Here is a 20,210-nt window from a genome sequence, read left to right as displayed (position 1 = left end):
AAAATTATACAGCTACTTTACTTGGCTTTATCATTTAAAGTCCAGTCTCTTAGAGCACAAATAAATTAATTCTTTGTATGGAGAACATAGAAAACTGCACACAAATGTGGCATTAATGAGCTGCTTGTTATCTTGTGCAGTTTCATCTAAAGAATGGATCATGGTGGCACCCACCGCGGCCCCGGGACTGGCACGCATGGGCGGTAACGTCAGAAGTAGATCTGTCTCTTTGGAGCGCTCATGCCCTCATCCATGCTCTTGACACTTCTGAGCTTGCTTCCTCTGCGGACAGATGAAACTTCAAGGAATAAGATCGGTGGTGTTTCTTCAGAAAATCATTTAACTACTTATTTGATTAACTCAACAAAGAACAATTAGAGAGAGAGAGCCTAAGACCACACAGCTAACAAGTGGTAGGGCTGGTGTTTAAACCCTCTTCTTGTTAGACATCACACACTCAAGAGGAGTGCTTTTTCTTCACTATGAATGAAGCTAATGGAGGAGGTTACAGTTTCACAGAAACACTCCCAGGAAATGTGGCTGCATGTCTGTAATGTTTTATACATGGGGAAGCAAAAACATACATATCTGGATTTTATGAGAATAAAATGTGCAGCACCCATAAAGAAAATAAAAAGATCCAAAATGCATGATATATACCAAAGAAACACAATGTATTTTATAATCATTAATTTTGATATTTGTGTAGAGCTCAAAAAAACTGTACATAAATTATTAAAGAGTAACATGGAGTATGTAATTTTTTCAGATAACTGAGAGTAACATGTCTCAGACAACTGATTTTTCTCTCATATTTTCATGGACTACAAGCATTAAAACCATAAATTCTCCTAAAATGCAGAATGTAAGACACACTTATATATCTTACATACCCTTATAACATAAAATTACCTTTAGCCAGTCCACTTTTCTATGGATTAATAATGTGTGATTACTCTGAAGGGATGGCTTTTTCATCATCTTCTGACCCTAAACTCCTTGGCCTTCTGATAGTCAGATCAGGCTCTGATGCAAAAATTGTCCAAGTGTAATTATTTCCAGTGAGCAAATTTAAATGTCACTTCCAAAGTTGCCATCAAACTTTTTTTACTTCTATTTTTGTAATCTTTTGAGTAATATATAATAACAGTGGTCTTAAAGTACAAAGTTGTTACTTGACTCAGATAAAGCACTAAGCTCTTGTATTTATTAAAGCTGATGCACTTGGGATTTTTCCATCATTTATCACCATGTTCTGCCAAAAGATCCCCATTTCTGCCAACCCCAAAAGTCAAGACAGGCTTTGGGTCAGATTCAGTACTCGCTGACAGCACTTCCTTTCTAAATGCATTTGCTCTAGAGTCCAACCAACCAGACGACGGGTCACTGCCTCCTCAAGGTTAACAGATTCTCCCCAGCCCTGCAAGCCTGAATTTCAGTAGCCACATCTTATGATCTTAAGTGTTTGCAAAACAGACTCAAATTTGTTTTGCAAAACTGGCTCTTGGTACCCTCAATCTGATGTCTGAGGACAGGAATGCACATACAACGCCAGAGAGTAACGACCTGATGTCCATTCTGCAATGGTCAGTTCAGACACACTACAGCTCCCAGAGGCAAAGCTGGGACCACTGCAAGCTCTTCTTCCAACATCATCCAATCCAAAAGGATATTAGCAAATTAATAAAAAAGAAGCAGAAGCCACAATTGGTAGAATTAAGTCACCCAATAATTTAAGAAAATGGGAATATAGATAACGTCAAAATTCTTATTAAGAGCAATAAAAATAAAATAAAATAAAATTGAAACATCAGGAAAAACATCCTTAAGATCACTAAAGCTAATAAAATAAATGTAATATTTAAAGCAGTTATCTCTAGGAAAAAGAATACCTTTAGCTGTAACCATTATGCTTGTATACTATATTACACATTATATTTTTAAAATACTTTACATCGCTTCAGTAATTTAGAAATTATTTTTAATATATTATATGGCTATAATCTATGTACTGAACTCTCTAAAAGGCAGATGTCATATAATGACTCATAAGCAAAACAAAATATATTTTCTATATGATTTTAAAAGGCTTGTTGCCACTTAAATATCTATTCCATCAAAAAAAACCTTTAAGAATGTATTTATAGCTTGGAGTTTCTTTATATTTCATCGGAATTTTTATTTCTGAGATTTAGAATCACATGAAGAGTTCAAGTAAGCAGTGATTGCCTCTCTGAGGTAATGCAAATTATACTGAGACATTTTCACAGAGTAACCTACTAGGATCTAAGATCCATGACTTTATTTAGAGCTTTTTCTAAATATGTTGACATTTTCAATTTTGGTGATCGCCGTGTATTGAGTGTAAAAGGAACAAAGAGCCACAGAGTCCCCAGCTGACACCTGCATTGCTCAAATGGCCGCAACGAACAGAGGGACTAGCATTGCAGTCTGGGTCACAGGGCAGGTGACCCAAACACCTGAGCCATCACTGCTGAATTCCAGGTGTGGACCAGCAGGAAGCCGAGACTGGAGGCAGAGGTGGGATTCTAACCCTGGTCTAACCCTCATCCTCTGACATGAGATGCAGGCATCTAAACCAGCAGCTTAGTCACTAGGGCACCTGTCATGGTTTTGTTTTTGTTTATCTTTGCTCTTGGTTTTACAATTTCTCCTGGCTGAGAAAACAAAATGACGACAAAAATCAACTGTATTTCTTTTGTTTTGACCTGATGTTCCTGGAAAGAGAAAGGCACAGACAAGGTATCAGAGAAGGCACGGCAGTCAAGGAGTATCAAGTATCTGAATGTTCCTAACCAGTTTGGTTGGCAGCTACCCGAGCACAGGGCCTTGACTTTTCCTTTAGACACACTGTTCAGCATATGCCAGCCACTCAACTATGTGCAAGTCCTTTGAGGCACATCTGACTCAGATTTTCACCCCAAAAGTTACTCAATGATCCCCTCCCCTTTATTCGCTTTCATGTTATACATACAATTTGCAAAAAGGCAGCAAACTAGTCACCTGAAACTGATCAGTCCCCAATGGAACCTTGAGAATGACTGAGAACACATTCAACCTAACCTAAAAGATTCACATCTATAAACGTACATGTACATAGGCTGATAAATTAATACTGATGAGAATTGATTTTTTTTTCTTTTTCAAAGGAACCTCCTGATTATCTCTCTATGTCTGCCTACTGGACTCCCGTGTCTTGAGCAAGGCAGATAGAATATCTGACTGGCTGGATGCAGGCTGAAGTTAATTCTATTACTGTGGACTCTACTAAGTGTCAAGAAAGATTTTGCTTTCTTGCCCTTTATTCAGAAAATAATTACCCAAGCAGGAGAGAAGGCCTTCTCTGCTTCTGGTCTCCCACATCTTTTGTAAAGTAAACCAAAGGAAAACCGTTCCTCCTCTGCATGCCGCTAATCAAGTCCTGTCTTCACGCAAATCAGCTGCAGCTGTGCTCCCCTGCCTTCTTTCCACCTGGTACTTCTTCCAGAACAGCCACACACAACGTGGCCCTGGGATAGCATCATTTAACACAGAAAGGGACTGGCACCTTGTCCTTGAACTTGACCAGCCTCCCAGCCAGTGGTCTCTGTGTGAATGAACCTGGAACTGAAGGGAGTTTTAAATACTAGTGCAATAGTCTTCTGATAATACCTTCCCCAGCATTTATGGGGTGGTTTCAACACTCTCTGATGTCACAATTAATCATTATATGAAGTTATCAAATATCATCTTTTATGACCTTTCAGTAGCACAAACACATTTCATCTCTGGAATAAATCAGCCTCTGCTGAAGTAGTACAAAAAAAAAAATTCATCTCCAAGATAAATTAGCAGAGGGAAATTTCCTTTACGATTTCACTTGCCAACGCATAAATTTTTATATTGGTGTTCCTTCACCTAAATGAAGCTTTGGTGCTGCAAGTGACAAAAGGACGTCTATTTACTGTATTAAACCCCATAAGGTGCTGTCACCAGGGCAGAGGGAACACACTCCCTTTTCAGGTCTCCTAACAGACGAACCAAGAAATACAGAGGAAAGATTTAACAGCAAAGAAGTTAAAAACAAGTTTACTTTTGTTAGTTCAATATGGAGTGAAAAAAAATTGTGGATGTATAAATAAAAATCTATTTACAGAAAATGTAAAAATAGTCTAAATTACAACATTTAAAGTTTCCTTTGAACTTAAAGCAGAAATGTATTACCTTTATTTTTGTGTAATAGTTGATTCTCTAATTTTTTTTAAATCACATGTGTACTGGATATATTTTAGTTTCAGTTTCAGAGAACAGAACTAAGAAAAATAACGCAGGGGATGACAGCATTTCACAATAAGAAAAACCATGAAATTCTTAACAGCTAATCAGGAACTTGATTTTAAAAATGGCTTCTCATGATTTAAGAGGGTTTTTAGAAGTAGTTCAGTACGAATCATCATCCAATAATGATATTGTATCTTTTGAAATGTTAAAATTATTTTACTTCCAAAATCTAGCTCAATATGAGATGTGCCACATTAAATACTTCTGAAAGTACTGGAAGCAACAGCTATTGCTTTTACACCATAACGGCATTCTCATTCTCTAATTCAAGTTTCATGAGGAAGGCAATCTTCAAAATTTATCACATTAAATAAGTATTCAAACTAAACCTATGTAATACTGTGCCTCATTTAGAAATCTGATTCTACTTCTCCACAAAATAATTCAGTTAGAATTTTCTCAACTTTGATTTTCACAGGACTTTATTTATTTATTATTTTCTTTTCTCCAGTGATACTAAGGTAAAAGAAAAAAAAAAAAAAAAACACCTACGGAGTTGGATGTAGACTTCGGGTTCCGCCCACCCTTCTACCTCAAAAGCCTTCTCCAGCTTATCAATGTGGCTAAGACACCTGTGTCTGGGAACTACTACCTCAAGGGCAAGAAAAAGCTCTCATGCTGCTATGAAGCAGAAGAAGAGGGAGTTTTTGTGGTACTTTGGCCCTGTCACCCTCCATGAAACTTTGGGAGATTTCCCCGAAGACCATCACAGTGGCATTCCCATCATTCACAGGGGCTTTCTGAAATCAGGTCTCTTCAAAGCAAGCCATTTTTTGTTTCTAAATTAATATTTACTCATTTTATTTTGAAATTTTAATAGATTTAATATACTTCATAGAAACAAGTCAAAGAATATTTCCTTCTCTCCTGTTTCTCCTATTCTCTCTTCCTCTCCCTCTTTTTTTCTATTTTTTTAGTGTTTATGATAACATTTTAAATTTATGTCTTAGTAAAAAGGTTGAATGGTTTACCAATTAAGAAATTTAACAAAAAGGCCCTAGTTTAGTGGTTATGTAGAAAAAGTTCCAAATAACTAAATGGAAAAAAATGCCATTTTCACCCAAAATACAGTAAATTTTAAAATAATCATAGATCGCTAAAGGTATCGTACTATAACCCTATTAATCATAGGCCTCACAAAGTTATAAAACAAAGCTCTATGAAACTAACCTTGCAGCAATATTGATACATACAGCATTTTTAAAATTCAGCTCTAATATATAAGAGAGACCATGTGATACTTGCCTTTTTATATTCAGCTTATTTGGCTCAACAAGATGTGCTCCAGTTGTATCCATTTTGATTAAAATGGTAGAATTTTCATTTTTTTATGGTGGGTAATATTTCACACATAACACATTTATGTATCCTTTCTTGCAACGATGGACACATGAGTTGATTCCAAATTTTGGCTACCATGAGGAGTGGTGGTATAAACATGGCACAGGTATCTATTTGCTATAAAGAGATTCATATGTTCGTCTTTTAACTGTATGCAGAGCAGCAGGATTGCTGGATCCTATGACAATTCTATTTCTAGCTTTTAAAGAAATCTTCATTATGATTTCCATGGTGATTGTCCTAATTTACATTCCCACCAACAGCGTATGAGTCTCCCTCTCTCCACACTGGTGCCTCGGTGGTAGTTTTGAACTGATGAGTGCTGTTCTTCACACGGTTTTCAAGCCTTTAAATAACTGCTCTTCCCCAAAGACTGTCTTGACACCATGTGACTGTTCTGCTTATGTGGCTTCAGTTGATGTCAAATCACAACAACCTGACACAATTTCTGTCAGTAACTATAATGACTTTCACTGATTGGAAAATAAATAAGTAACTCCTGAACTTCACTTTTTAGCTTAGTTTTCATTTTCTATCCCGTCAAAGAAAAATTCTGTTGTGATGAGATATTCCATTTTTATGCTTTTTGTTCTTTTGTGCATTATGAATACTGTGATAAGTGGTTGGCCTGCTGACACTGTGTATTGGAAATTTCATCACACTCACAGTGACGCTGAATCATAAATGACAATACTTTCCCATCTAAGTCATGAATACAACAGCCCATATTCCAGGGTGCAACGTTCAAACTCCATATTTCCCTCCATTTTCAATTTTGATATGATGGGCATGGGCTGAAACTGAAGAAGAAAATATCACAACACAACGGTATATATACATTCAAGAGGCAGGCTAATTTTAATTACACTCCTGTGGGTGTATATCCTGCCAAAAGCAGAGCAAATCAGGGGGCACACCACATGGGGTTGCTGGTACAGCTGCTCAGGGCAGCGCAGTGCGAAAGCAACTGCAGAGGATGACAAAAGAAGGGCACAACTTGGGGCCAGAGGCACTCGCCTCCACACTTTAACAGATGTTATTCTTCATTTTGTATCTTAGCTATTTAAAATGAAAAATTTGCTCATGACATTTAGGCCACCCAGAACAGTGGGAAGATGGTGATCTGATTCTCGCCCATCACTTGCCAAACTCAGAGTAGGGATTCAGCCCAGCATACTTGAAGCCCAAAACACTAAACTAAGAGAAAAGAAAGAAAATGGTAGGGATAAAGATAGATAAAATTAATTATAAAAAAAAGTGAAGATAAAAACATCCCTTTAAAATTTTTATTTTACTGATTTGAAAAGCAGAGTGAGACAGAGTGGAAACACAGAAAGAGAGATGCTCTCTCCACTGGTTCACACCCCCCATGGTTTCAATAATGGGCTGGGATGGCTGAAACCAGGAGGAAGAAATGGCATCAGGGTCTTCTACGTGTGGTCAGGAGCCCACGCACTTGAGCTGGTCCTCCAACCACAATTCTAAAACAGATGCCTGCATCTAATCTGCTATGCCAAACCACCAGCCACTGAATTTAAATTTTGACCGAAAGCTTACTGGCACCACTGAATTAACAGCTCAGCAAAGAGAAAGTGGAAAGTCCATTCATTGTCCACTGGGAAAATATTCATGAGCTATAAACAAAAATACAAGAACAACATGTTCACAATTTCCAGACTTCTCCATAAAATAATCCTCTGGGATAGCATTCCTCACCAAGCAGAAAGATTTATACGGACAACACAGAGAATGAAAACAAACTGAGGAATACAGTGGAAGATGAGAATGCAGTCAACAAAGCAAAACCAATCAATTATAAATCTACGAAAAAATTTAAATGTACTGATACCACTGCAAAATAAACATAAGGAATTAATTCTAAATCATTAAAAAAATAAATAACAATGAGCAACAGTTTTGCCTGGACAGAAGCCCAAAATACATACAATTTTATATACAGTATTAATTTTCATCTAACATTCTCAAATACAGATAACAGAAAAAGTAGCAAAAGTCTCAAGCCGTTAGACATTAGCATCTTGATAACAAATTCAGAGTATCAAACACTAGGGAGGGAATTCATAGTTCATCTTACTTGCAAGAATAGACACATGTCTTAAATTTCAAGAAAAAAGGTTAAGAATCATGAGTAGGTTAAACAGAAGTTTAGTATTTTAAAAGTAAATTCATGCAAGTGGGTGTTTGGCACAGGTTGAGTCACTAACTAGAATGTTTATGTCCCTACTGGAGTGACAGAGTTCAAATACCAACTCATCGCTCAGATCCCTGTATTTGCATTTTGTTCTCTTTCTTTAAACACCAAGTTACTCCTTATCATTATGTAAATGTTTGCTTCTAACTTCAAACAAGTTACAGAAAATTGTTTGTGGACACAGTTAGGACGTCAAGCAATTTTAAGCTAACGAATTAATTTTTGGGATACAGTGGCAGTTATATAAAATAAAAGAGAAGTGATTTTCATTAAGATGTCAAAATCTGTTTGTGACTATGTATACAATTTAATTCTAGTAACTTTTCATTATGTACATTCCTATCTCACAGGAACAGAAACTTCCATGTTTGGTGTAGACTGTATTTGATAATGGGACCGGTTCTCAGAACTACAGCTTGCTGATATAGTTAAAACAGTGGCTACTTCGTAGCCATTTTAATTTGACTTTCTCTAAGAATGGAGAAGAAAATGCTTTTATATACACAAAAAGCAAATTATACATATAATTCAAGGGGTAAAGAAGTGTAAGAAACTTGAGAGATTAAGTCTGGTACAATATTCACTATGAATATTGCTAAAAAATTCTCCTCAGCTTCATTTCCTTGAAACTTATTGTGTATTTTTTTACATAGTAATTCCTAAAACATGCTTGTTTTTTTCTTTTAAAATTTAACTTTGTTCCACAATACATTTTGTTTCAAGTAAAAACATTTCATAGATTACTATCAGAGAAACCCTACTTCAGGTATCAGTCTCATTTTTCTCTATTATTTCTTTAGCAATTACAGAAAATTTTAAATAATCTATTTCCTAAACTTCACTGTGGTTAAACAGCATCATAAAACATCAACAGAAATGACAGAAGTCGGGCCCGGTGTCATGGCCTAGCGGCTGAAGCTCTTGTCTTGTACATGTCAAGATCCCATATGGGCCCTAGTTCTATCCCGGCAGCCCCGCTTCCCATCCAGCTCCCTGCTTGTGGCCTGGGAAAGCAGTCGAGGACAGCCCAAAGCCTTGGGACCCTGCACCCACATGGGAAACCTGAGAGAAGTTCCTGGCTCCTGGCTCCGTATTGGCTCAGCACACCAGCCATTGTGGTCACTTGGGAAGTGAATCAATGGATGATCTTCTCTGTCTCGCCTTTTCTCTGTACAACTGACTTTCCAATAAAAATAAAATAAAATATTTTAGAAAAAGAAATTATAGAAGTCTTGGAACTAAACATCTAGCAATTGATAACTGGATAAGGATAAAGCAGTATATGTACACTATCAAGCACTCAGCCGTAAACTAATGAAATGGTGTCTTTTGCAACAACCGGAAACCATTATGAAATACCATATGTTTTCTCTGATATGTGGCAGTTAATACAGCATTAAAAAAGGGGGACAGGGTTGAAATGAAAACCTTCTAATTTGATGATTGCCTTAAGTCCATGTTTATACTTCTGTGGCACTGTGATCTTCCTACTTCTTAAAAGCTAAATATTAATGGTTACTGGTGAATTAAGCCTGTGATTATCAAGTGGACTAAAACGATATTGTTGCAAAAATTAAAGGAAGAAAGAAAGGAAAGGGAGAAATTGAAGGGAGGAGAGGATCAGTGATGACAGATATGATTATTTTTTAGACATGTACTTATGAAATACATGGAACCTGTTCTCTATAGTAATGAGTTTAAATAATGAAAAGAAATGGATAGTGAAAAAAATGCATTAATTTTTGTACTTTTGTTAGAGTGCGGAGCCACATAAGTCTGGCCTTTGATCACAGGTCATAATACCTCCTTGACTTCCTCATTACCAAAATAAAATATCATTTGACTATATAGACACAGCAGATCTAAAAGTTATGATTAGAGCAACAAGTTGTGGCATATGAAAAGTATGTAAATTATAATCCATAAAACATTTCTTGGGAATTCTGATTTAATATGTACACTTGTGCCCCAAGCATATGAGGCTCAGTCTTTCAGAGGAAGTTTGGGAAACATTTGTTCGGAATGCTTATAACAACTTGATCTGGCACTATATGAACTTTTTAAAAGGAAATATTGGTTCTAGGTTCATAAATTTTAGATTCTCAGGACACTTTTATGTGCTTATTCTTCATTAAGCACTACATAATTTAAGTATTGATCTGTGATAGTTTAGAGTTAATGAATTACTACAATCAGTGTGTAAGAATCTGTCTAAGCAAATCACTATGGGCACGGTGCGTGTAATGCTTGGTATGTATCTTGACATAGAGGATTGACACACATTTGCTTTAATGAGCTGAGTACTGAAGTATGGGTAGTTTCGGGAATGTTTTTAGTAACAGAGTTCCTCATGATTTCAAATTTTCATTTTTCCTAACTGCAAAGTACTGTGATTGACCCAAAAGAAATTTATAAGCAAACTTCTACACCTTTGACTATTTTTTTTCACATTTTGAAACTCTTTCAAAGATTTTTCTGGAGAGCTGGCATTGAAGCTATACACGAACTGCTCAGGGGTCCTCTTCTACTTCAAAAGTCCTTAAGCAACACTTAAAAGCTCCTGAGAAGTCTGCTGTTTTCATGTGAGGTATGCTAAGTAAGACATACCACTCAACTCATTTATTACCTCTCTCTGCCTCTCTTCGAGATCACTGTTATGATTCATTTGTTGTTAGGTTGGGGTTATTTCTCCAGTACATTCTCTGTCTTGGGTGGGTTCCTCATACCCTCTCCAGTTGTGTGGTCTACAGTTGTCATTTTCATACTCTGAGAAGGCTGTGGATTCAGGGTCCCGAGTTCCAGCTCATGCCTGTGACGTATTTTTTTTTTCTCTTTCCATTTTCCAGTGTGGAAAATTAGAAACATGATGGCAGTCTTAATTATGCTATTTTGTGAGCAATGTATTCTGGTATGGAAGGCTCGTCTTTTTTTAAGATGATATATTTACTTTTGTTTTGAAAATCATGATCAGAGAGTAAAAGAGAAAGACGCTCTATTTAGTGGTGCACTTCCTAAGTGCCCCAACCACCAGGGACAGGCTCTGTGAAGCCGGAGCCTAGCACTGTACCCAGGATTCCACATGGGTGCTGGGACTTGAGCACTTGACCCTCACTGCTGTGGCAGTGGAGTGGGGGTGTGTGTTGGGTGGGGGGAGCGCATGTTAGCAGAATTGAATCACAATTGGAAGTAGAACTTAGTTCTAGGCACTTCAATATGTGATACAGCTGTCTTAGTGGTAGCTAAACTTGATGCCTCACTAAGAAAAATTTTAAATAATTTTTTTCCTTTTTCTATCAGGATTTCACTACAAAGCTTTGCTGTCTCCCCTCCCCTCTCCTCCCCTGCCCTCCCTTTCCCCTCCCCTCCTCTCCTCTTCTCTCCTCTCCTCCCCTTTCTTCCCCTCTCTCCCCTCCTTTCTGTACCTCTTATCATCAAACAAGAATAACACTCAGTGAGTTATTTTCTTACTGGCTCACTATTTCATCTCAGAGAAACATTTTTTTCTAGTAATAAGTTTATTTCTATTTTCCTCCATCATTTTCCCCTTGAGATTTGGTTTTCTAGTGGGCTAACTAATGCCCTTATTAGGAAGTTATCAGCTTAGCAGAATGTATCTCATGGTTATTTCATCTCATGGTTTCTGAAGGTTGGAAGTGCAGGGAGAGATCTGCATGTTCAGCTGCAGGAACTCTCAGTTTGGCTGTCAAGAGGTTGACTGAGTCTTTGACCTTCCCCCAGGACTGGCTGGGGAAGCAGCACACATCCTCGGGGGTGCCAGGAGGGAACTGTCATACTTGTTTCGCTCAGTATTTTGTTACACACATTTCTCCAAAAAGTGGCTCACAAAACAGCTTTTTCTGAAAAGCTAGCATGGGAGAGGAGTCTGTGAGCCAGGCAACTTGGAATCTTAACACTTCACATTCGTGGAACCCAGGAATCCTGTCACTTTTGCTGCATTCTATTGCTTGGAAGCAAATCACACTGGGGCACAACAGAGAGGATTAAGCACCGATCTATTCCTCCAGATTCTTCTTTGAAATTAAGCGCTATCCCTTTGAAACTTCGTTCCGTTCTCTGTGACATTGATACTATTTTGGACTACAAACATGCCAACACTTATATTTGCCCAATTATTATGTAGGAATTTCATTTGATCTTCAGATAGTCTTTTGTACTAGTTAATTGTACTATTTTCATTTTACAGATGAAGAAATTAAGACACAGAGACAACACAGTTTATATAATAAGGATTCATATAAAATCAAAAGCTAAACAGGGATTAATTCTATCTCCATCTGAAGTTACCATTTTACTGACATTTTGTTTGCACAAAAAGAAAATGAAATGAAATAGTTGGTACAAGTATTTGAAAGAAATTAATTCTAAGCCTTTTCCTATTGTCTGCATAGAAAATACAAGAAAAGCAATTGAGTCTTCATTAGTATGGATGAGATAGTTCAATATGGAAATGATACAATTAAGCAACAATAATAGCTGTCTACATACTAGCAAAAAAGTTCCAAACCGTGAAATAAATCTGACATTTGGCAAGCAGCCTAGCAGTTAAGACACTGATGGCCCATACCAAAGTACATGTACAAATACAATTTCAAGCTGAATCTCCTGACTCCAAGTTCCTGAAAATGCATATCCTAGGTGGCTCATGTAGGTGACTTCCTGCCATCACCAATAAGACCTAGATTGTATTTTCTTCTCCTGGCTTTGACAGCAGCCCCATCCGACATATCCATTGAAGGCAACTTGGAAGTAACCAATCAATGAGAGATCTCTACCTACCAACCATCCACCTATCTACCTATCTATCTACCTATCTATCTATCTATCTGAACAATTCTGTAATATATTAATAAGGATACATAAAATCTCTGAAACTCAATTCATATAGAAATGTTTGGAATACATACAGAGCATGCTATTTTAAAAAGATACTGGAAATTCACCATCTTAAGTGAAAGACAAAACCATTTTGTCTGGGCCTGGCATGGTGGCTCAATTGTCTAATCCATCTGTTACAAGCATCATGATCCCTTGTGGGCACTGGTTCATGTCTTGTCCACTCTACTTCCCATCCTTCTCCCGGCTTGTGGCCTCAGAAGGCAGTGGAGGATGGCTCAAGCCTTGTGGCTCTGCGCCTGTGTGGGAGATGTGGAGAATCTCCTGGCTCCTAGCTTTGGATCTGCTTAGCTCCAGCCATTGTGGCCATTTCAGGGATGAACCAGCAGCTGGAAGATCTTTCTGTCTCAAAAAAAAAAAGAAAATCATTTTGCCTGATAGAAAAATTTGGCAGGGTAAAAATCCCTTTTCCTTTTTTTTTTTCACAAATAGTCATACCATGTGCAGAGGTTGCAAGCTGTGACATTAGTGGCTTCCCAATTCCAGACCTAGTGAGACAAATACTTTGGAGGCATCAGAGCCAGAACTAATAACACCATGAATGTAGGTTAGGGCATGCAATTTAGTGATGTCCACTTAGGGTAGTTGAAGAATCAGTCCTATACATGCCTGCCCCCGATAATGACACTTCTTGAATTTTACCCTGCAAAGTGCCTCTTATGTAAACAAGGCCCCAGGCTGAAGCCCACCCTCTTTAAAGAGTCATTTAGACTACTATTCATGTATTCACTGTTTTACAATGAACACCGAAATCATAAGCCCCATGGCCATTAGCGCTTAACTAGATCTTTATCCCCAATAAGCTCTCTATATTCTTACTCTTGTCAAAGCCATCTACAGTGAATATTTTTTTAAAAAACAATTTCTTTTTTAAAAGACAGATTTATTTATTTTTATTGGAGAGACAGAGAGGAAGATCTTCTGTCTGATGATTCACTCTCCAAGTGGCTGCAACGACTGGAGCTGAGCTGATCCAAAACCAGGAGTTTCTTCCAGTATCCCAGGCAGGTGCAGGGTCCCAAGACTTTGGGCCATCCTCTACTGATTTCCCAGGCTACAGGCACTGAGATGGATGGGAAGTGAGGCCACCAGGACTAGAACCAGCACATATAGGGATCCTGGTGCATTCAAGGCGAGGACTTGAGCCACTAGGCTGTCGCACTGGGACCCTAAAATAAATATTTTTTCACATTGCCTTGGCAAACACAACCCCATTATCAGTAAGTTATGCAATCACATCAGACATTTCCAAGGTTGCTGCATACACTTCTTTGTCTGAATTCAAAGTGACAACACAGCAGCCTGCAGAACTTCTTCACAAGTCTCCAGAAGTTTTTCAGATCATACACGTATGTTTCAAGCACAAAAGACATGGTTTTCATTTTTCCTTTTCTTTGAATTGATAGATAAATCTCTATAATCCTCTTATTGAAATCGATGCTTCCATACAAACCTCCTGCAAATAAGCAAGTCCCACTCTGCGTCTTTACCACCCTTCAGTCTATGTTGCTGTTGTCCTCCTCGTCTTCCTCATGGTGACATTTCTCTATCTAAAACATGCCTTGTGCCTTAATTTTTTTCCTTATTCTAAGTTCTACATTTACCTAATTGCACTAATGTCAATGACCACACATCATCCTACTTCTGGGTAGAACTGCTATCTCAAGTTCTTTGCTCATGCCTCACTCTATAGTGCTGACACAGCCCAAATTGTTTCCCCAAATTACCCCCACGTTCACCATCACAAATCCAGACACCTCAGTTCTTACTGCACCCTTCAGCTACATACCCTGCATGGCGTCACACGCTTCATAGCCAGAATACAAGGCATCTTCAACTTACAGCACTGGCAAAGCTGTTGGCTAATGTGTCTCTAACTGAAAAGAAACTAGGGATAGCTTTTCATGGTTCACGTAGACTGAAGTGATAATAAACATATGTGATTGAATATGATATTTTTATTTTTAATTTATTTGTCTAATTAAATATTGTTTTTATTTATAAATAAACCTATTTACAAATTTTTATTTATTTTACTTATCTAATTACAATTAGAGAATAAATAAAATTGAAAGAAAAAATTTAAGATCAGTGAATTGAGGACCGAAAATTTTGAAAAAAAAAAATTGATACTGTATTGGTCCAACTAACCAAAGAGAGAGAGAGAGAGAGAGGGAAGAACGAAATCAGCAGCATCAGAGATAAAGAGAAATATGACAACAGATATTACTGATACAGAAAAAAGTCATCGGCAATTAACAAACAGCAATATACAAACAAATAGAAAAATCTAGAAGAAATGGGTAGATTTCTGGACACATACATTGTACCCAAGTGAGTTGTGACATAGAAAACCTAAACAGACAAATAACGATGATGGATTTTAAATCAGTAAGAAAAGACCTCTCAACAAAGAAAAGTCCAGAATCAGATCATTTGAAATATTTTGAAAAGAAAAAATAAACAACGAAGAAAGAGCATGGAGTCAGGTGGAGGGCATGTAGGCAGAGGGAGGGTAGGGAGAGAGAAACACCATCCTAAATCTATAAATCAATAATCAGCAGTTTTCAGAGAGCTTGTTTACATGCAAATACATGCAAATACAAAACACACATGTACAAATGACTTTAAGTAATAAATATTTTATGCATACAATATTATTTCATTGGTAATTTTTCACATAAAATATAAAAATAAATGAAATTTGATTTTTTTGGTTTTTACTGAAAAATTTAACAAGATTAATACTTCTCAAAAAGAATATTATTATAGTGTGTAGAAGTCTTTTACTGTGTTGCCATGATCTTTTTCATAGGACATGCATATTATTTTAATGTGCACAAAATTCAGTTTTTCAGTCATTCCCACATTAATAGCCATTTCTTGTTTCCAGTCTGGTGACCTAGAAATAATAGTATAACAAACACCAATTTGTAATTTTTAAAACATCTGGGGAATAGTGAGCTTTGTAACTTTGATGGCTATCTTAATCACAATACATATTGGTAGAATTTTCGCCCAGAATCCTAATAATTAACATTTTCATCAGCGGTTGTAAGAGGACTCTTCTCCAAGCCCCACACCAGGAACAAGTGCCACATCTGTTCATCCAGTAAGGGATTCAGGGCAGCAGGTGTCACAGTCAGACCTGGGGAAGCATTTGGATAACAGTACCTTTTCCCTTTATGTTTTCTCATTTGTTTAGGAATGAAGTGTTCAGTTCATCCAGATTTATTTTTATGTGTGGCATAAACAGGTGTGCACTTTAATTTTTCCAGAAGGCTAGCCAGCTGTGTCAACAACATTAAAGGGATAAAATATTCTAATAATATGCCAAACATCTTTACATATATTAAATTTCTATCTATGTTGAAATCAATTACTGGGAGCTCTTTATTTTTTTCCTATAATAAATTTATCAATTCAAAAGCCAAAAGCACAAAGATGTCATTACTTTTGTAGCACTTTCTTAGAACTATGATCAAAGTCACCCTCCAATCCATTATTTTTTCATAATTCTGAGACTTTAACTAAAAATGCATTGTCATGCATCAATTTTAAACTCTTTGTAATATTTTCATGAAAGTGTCTCTATTAAATAACAATGTGTTATATTGCTCATATTTTATATCCATCGATGTACTTAGTTTTTCTTATAAAAGGACTTTGCATTTTTCCTGTTAAATATTTTCTTAAACTTTTATAGTTTTGTTATTGGGAATTAATTTTTAATTTCTATTTTGAATAATTTATTGCTTAACTTTAGTAATGCTTCACTGATTTCCCTCCAACTTTACCAACTGACTTAAATTACTTTCTCTTTATTTGCTGAGTTTTCTAGGCAAACAAATGTACTTTCAGTAAGACATCATTTGCTATTTTCTTACATTTTATAAATTTATTTGTATTCTATTCAGAAGAGAAAGAGATGGGAGACAGAAATCCATCTACCAGCTCACTGCTCAAATGCCCACAGTTGCCAGAGCTGGGCCAGGCTGAAGACAGAATACTGGAGCACAATTCATCCCACATGGATGACAAGGACTGAAGCACTTAAACCAGCACCTGCTGCAGTCCAGCACATGTTGCAGAGCCAGGACGTAAAACCCAGTCATTCTGACATGGGATGCAGGCACTCCAAGCGGTTTCTTAGCCACTGTGCTGCATTTCCACACCCTATTTTACTAATTATAACTAATACTATTCCATATATGGAAAAATGCAGAGAGCAACAGCTCTCAGCCCAATTAGCAACAAGCACTACAAGTGTCCTCTCTCACACATTCTACTCTCACCACTCAGAGCTGCCATCTCAAGACACTGAAACATTCCTGTGACTACATCTACCGCTAAGAGTGTCACAGGTGATGGCGCGCTGTCCTGATCCTTCAACAGTTAGTGTCCATTCACTGTCGGGTTTCTGAGATCCATGCTATTTCACTGAGCCCCACATTTCTGAGATTTATGATGATGCTATTACTACGACATGCTGCTGAAGGACACATTAGGTTATAGTTGTCCCCTGACATGTTAGTGCTTCTTATTTTGTGTTTCTGTTGCAAAAGCTGCATCTAGGAAGTCTCTGTGCACATGCACACAGAGAGCCCATGCATCTAACAGAAGAAAGTTTTGCTTGAAGGCTATTTCCACCTCAAAAGATACTGGCAAATCATTCTCAAAATTATGCATTACATGATCCTATCAATTTATAACTTCTTCTTATAACATTTTCAATACTCCCCTTTTTAAATCAACATCCACCATGTGTTCGATTTTATTGGATATGTGTAAATTTTTGTCAACATAATGGGCATAAAATAGCATCTCAGTGTAGCTTTCATTTTTCACTTCTTTTGTGTCTGTGGAAATATTTCTCAGATACTTATTTGACGTTAATTCTTTCTCCATGACCTATATCTAAATGGATTTCCATTCATTCCACTAGTCAATTGTACATCTCCTTTCACTCATTTGTACTTATTCCTCAGATGGAAACAGTGTTCGGTCACTACACGCAGTATAAATATGCGGTTAGTCTGTGGCAGTCAGGGGCAGACAGAGTTTGGGGAATCACTTCTCCCACACGCCAAAAAATTTCATAGACTGAAGAGATCTTTCTATCCTCAGGGCTGGAACGGTTCTGAGCACATAATAAGAGTCCAATACATATATGCATATATGCATATCTTTAGCATCTCTTCTGATCTGTATTTGATACCAGGCCTTTAGTTTAGTATTCCAATGAGCACTGTATTGACTCTAAATTTCAAGGCTCTGTCATACATTAAAATTTAGAAGAAAAAGCAACTCATATATTGGGGGGCTCAGGCTATTACATCACCAATTAAAACTAGCTTCCAGGAAGATTTCTGACTGCTTGGTGATGCTCAATTATTACGAACATGCTTAATCAATGTGTAAAGCATCGGAAGAATAGTAGAATCAAGGACTATTTCAGATAAATGTTTTATAGTTCATTACACAATTACTAATGAAGAAGTTTGAATTAGTTGAATTGTGTTCACAGTTTTTCAATAATTTCAGTATTTGAATCCGGAGTAAATGGAAATTATGAGTCGCAGCTAAGTCTATTTCCTGGTATCTTTCCCTTTCTGTTAGTAAAATATGCTTTTCTCTACGATGCATGAAATACGCCTATAATATCCAAAATATTCCTTAAGTTCAAAATTGTTTTCTAACTTACCCAGCATTTTAAAAAATTTATTGCAGAAGTTTTTTTTATCTGAAGTCAGCATAGTGGGCAAGATAGCATATGATAAAGTTCACCCTTAAAAAGCTTTATATAATTTATAAACTATGGAATAGCACAATGACTAATAGATTGCGTTATACTGGAAAGTTGAACTAATGGTTAAGACGTCTGCAAATCCTATTGAGAGCTCCTGGGTTGGATACCCAACTCCAAATCTGGCTCCACCTTGCTGCTAATGAGTTAGCATGGATAGCTGAAATAGGTAGGGTCCTGTCACCCAAGGTTTCACAATATAATGCCACATTGTTTCATGCATGTCTAAACCATTACAGCTCTACCACTATTGACTTAATTTTCTTATTGATACAGTTACTTCAAGCAATTTAATTCTACTTTTCGTCAGTTACAGGACTTCAATAATATACATTCAGCAATTTATTCCATTTTTTACTTCATTTCACTTGATTTAGTTGGTATTGCTTTATTTTTGGTCATTTTCATTCTTTTTTTATTTCTCATGATACAGATTCGTAGGTTCAGAGAGTCTCCCTTCGGCTCTACCCTTCCCCCTCACTCTTTTCCCCTATTCTATGACAATTGTGAAGTACTTCAACAACTGTCACACAAGTCCATCATTCTGCTCTTTACGTGTATCATGGCATTGTAGCTGGACAACAGTAGAAAACCCAGAATTCTAGTATCAAGATATATTTAACAGTTTCATTGACAGTCCATCTTTTATTTGAGAGTAGAGATGCATACTACAACATATCTTTACTTCTTAGTATAAGCATCCCTTTTATACAGTTCCTTTAGATGAACGTATGTGTGTGTGTTTACCTATATATCTAGTGATGCTGTGTTTTGCATGAAAGTTGCCTAATATCAGAGAGAACATTTGAAATTTGTCCTTTCAGGGTTGGCTTTCTTTGCTGAGCATAATGGTTTTTAGTTGCGATCATTTTGTTGCTAAAGATAGAATTCCACTTCTTGTAATGGCTGAGTAGTATTTATGGCTGAGTAGTATTCCCTAGAGTAGACACATCACAGATTCTTTATGCATTCATTCCTCTTTTGATGACCATCATGCTTGTTTCCATTTTTTCGCAATTGTAGATTGTGCCACCGTGAATACAGGGTTACAGCTCTCTTTCTCCATTCAGATTTCCTTTCATTTGGACATATTCCCAGGAGTGGAATATGTGGGTCATATGGCAGGTCAATTTTGCATTCTCTTGACATTGTCCATACTGACTTCCATGGTGCCTGTATTAGTGTGTAGCCCCACTAACAGTGAAGGAGGGTGCCTTTCTCCCCTATTCCACAAGAGCAGTTGTTGTTGGTACATTTCCAAATGCCAGGCAGTCCCACAATCTCAATGAGGTTTTTATTTGTGTTTCCCTGATAGCTAGGTAGTCTGGCATAATAGACCTTTTTAATATGTCTATGAGCCATTTGAACTTGTTCTTTTGAAAAATGCCTGCTCATTTGCTTCCCCCATTTCTTCACAGGGTTGTTTGTTTCGCTGTCAGAGTTCTGAAGCTCTGTAAATCCTGGATGCTATCCCCTATCTACTGTGTGGTGTGCATGTTATTTTTCATTTTGAAATGAGAGAAATCCCTGCTTTCCCCAAGAGCATTTAGAGTTCTTATCTCTAAGAATTACAGAGAAGTATTCCTTCCCAATTTA

This window comes from Ochotona curzoniae, unplaced genomic scaffold (assembly GCF_017591425.1).
Source record: "Ochotona curzoniae isolate NIBS_2020 unplaced genomic scaffold, NIBS_Ocur_1.0 contig_43, whole genome shotgun sequence".
NCBI lineage: Eukaryota > Metazoa > Chordata > Mammalia > Lagomorpha > Ochotonidae > Ochotona > Ochotona curzoniae.
Note: the sequence above shows the minus strand (reverse complement) of the source record.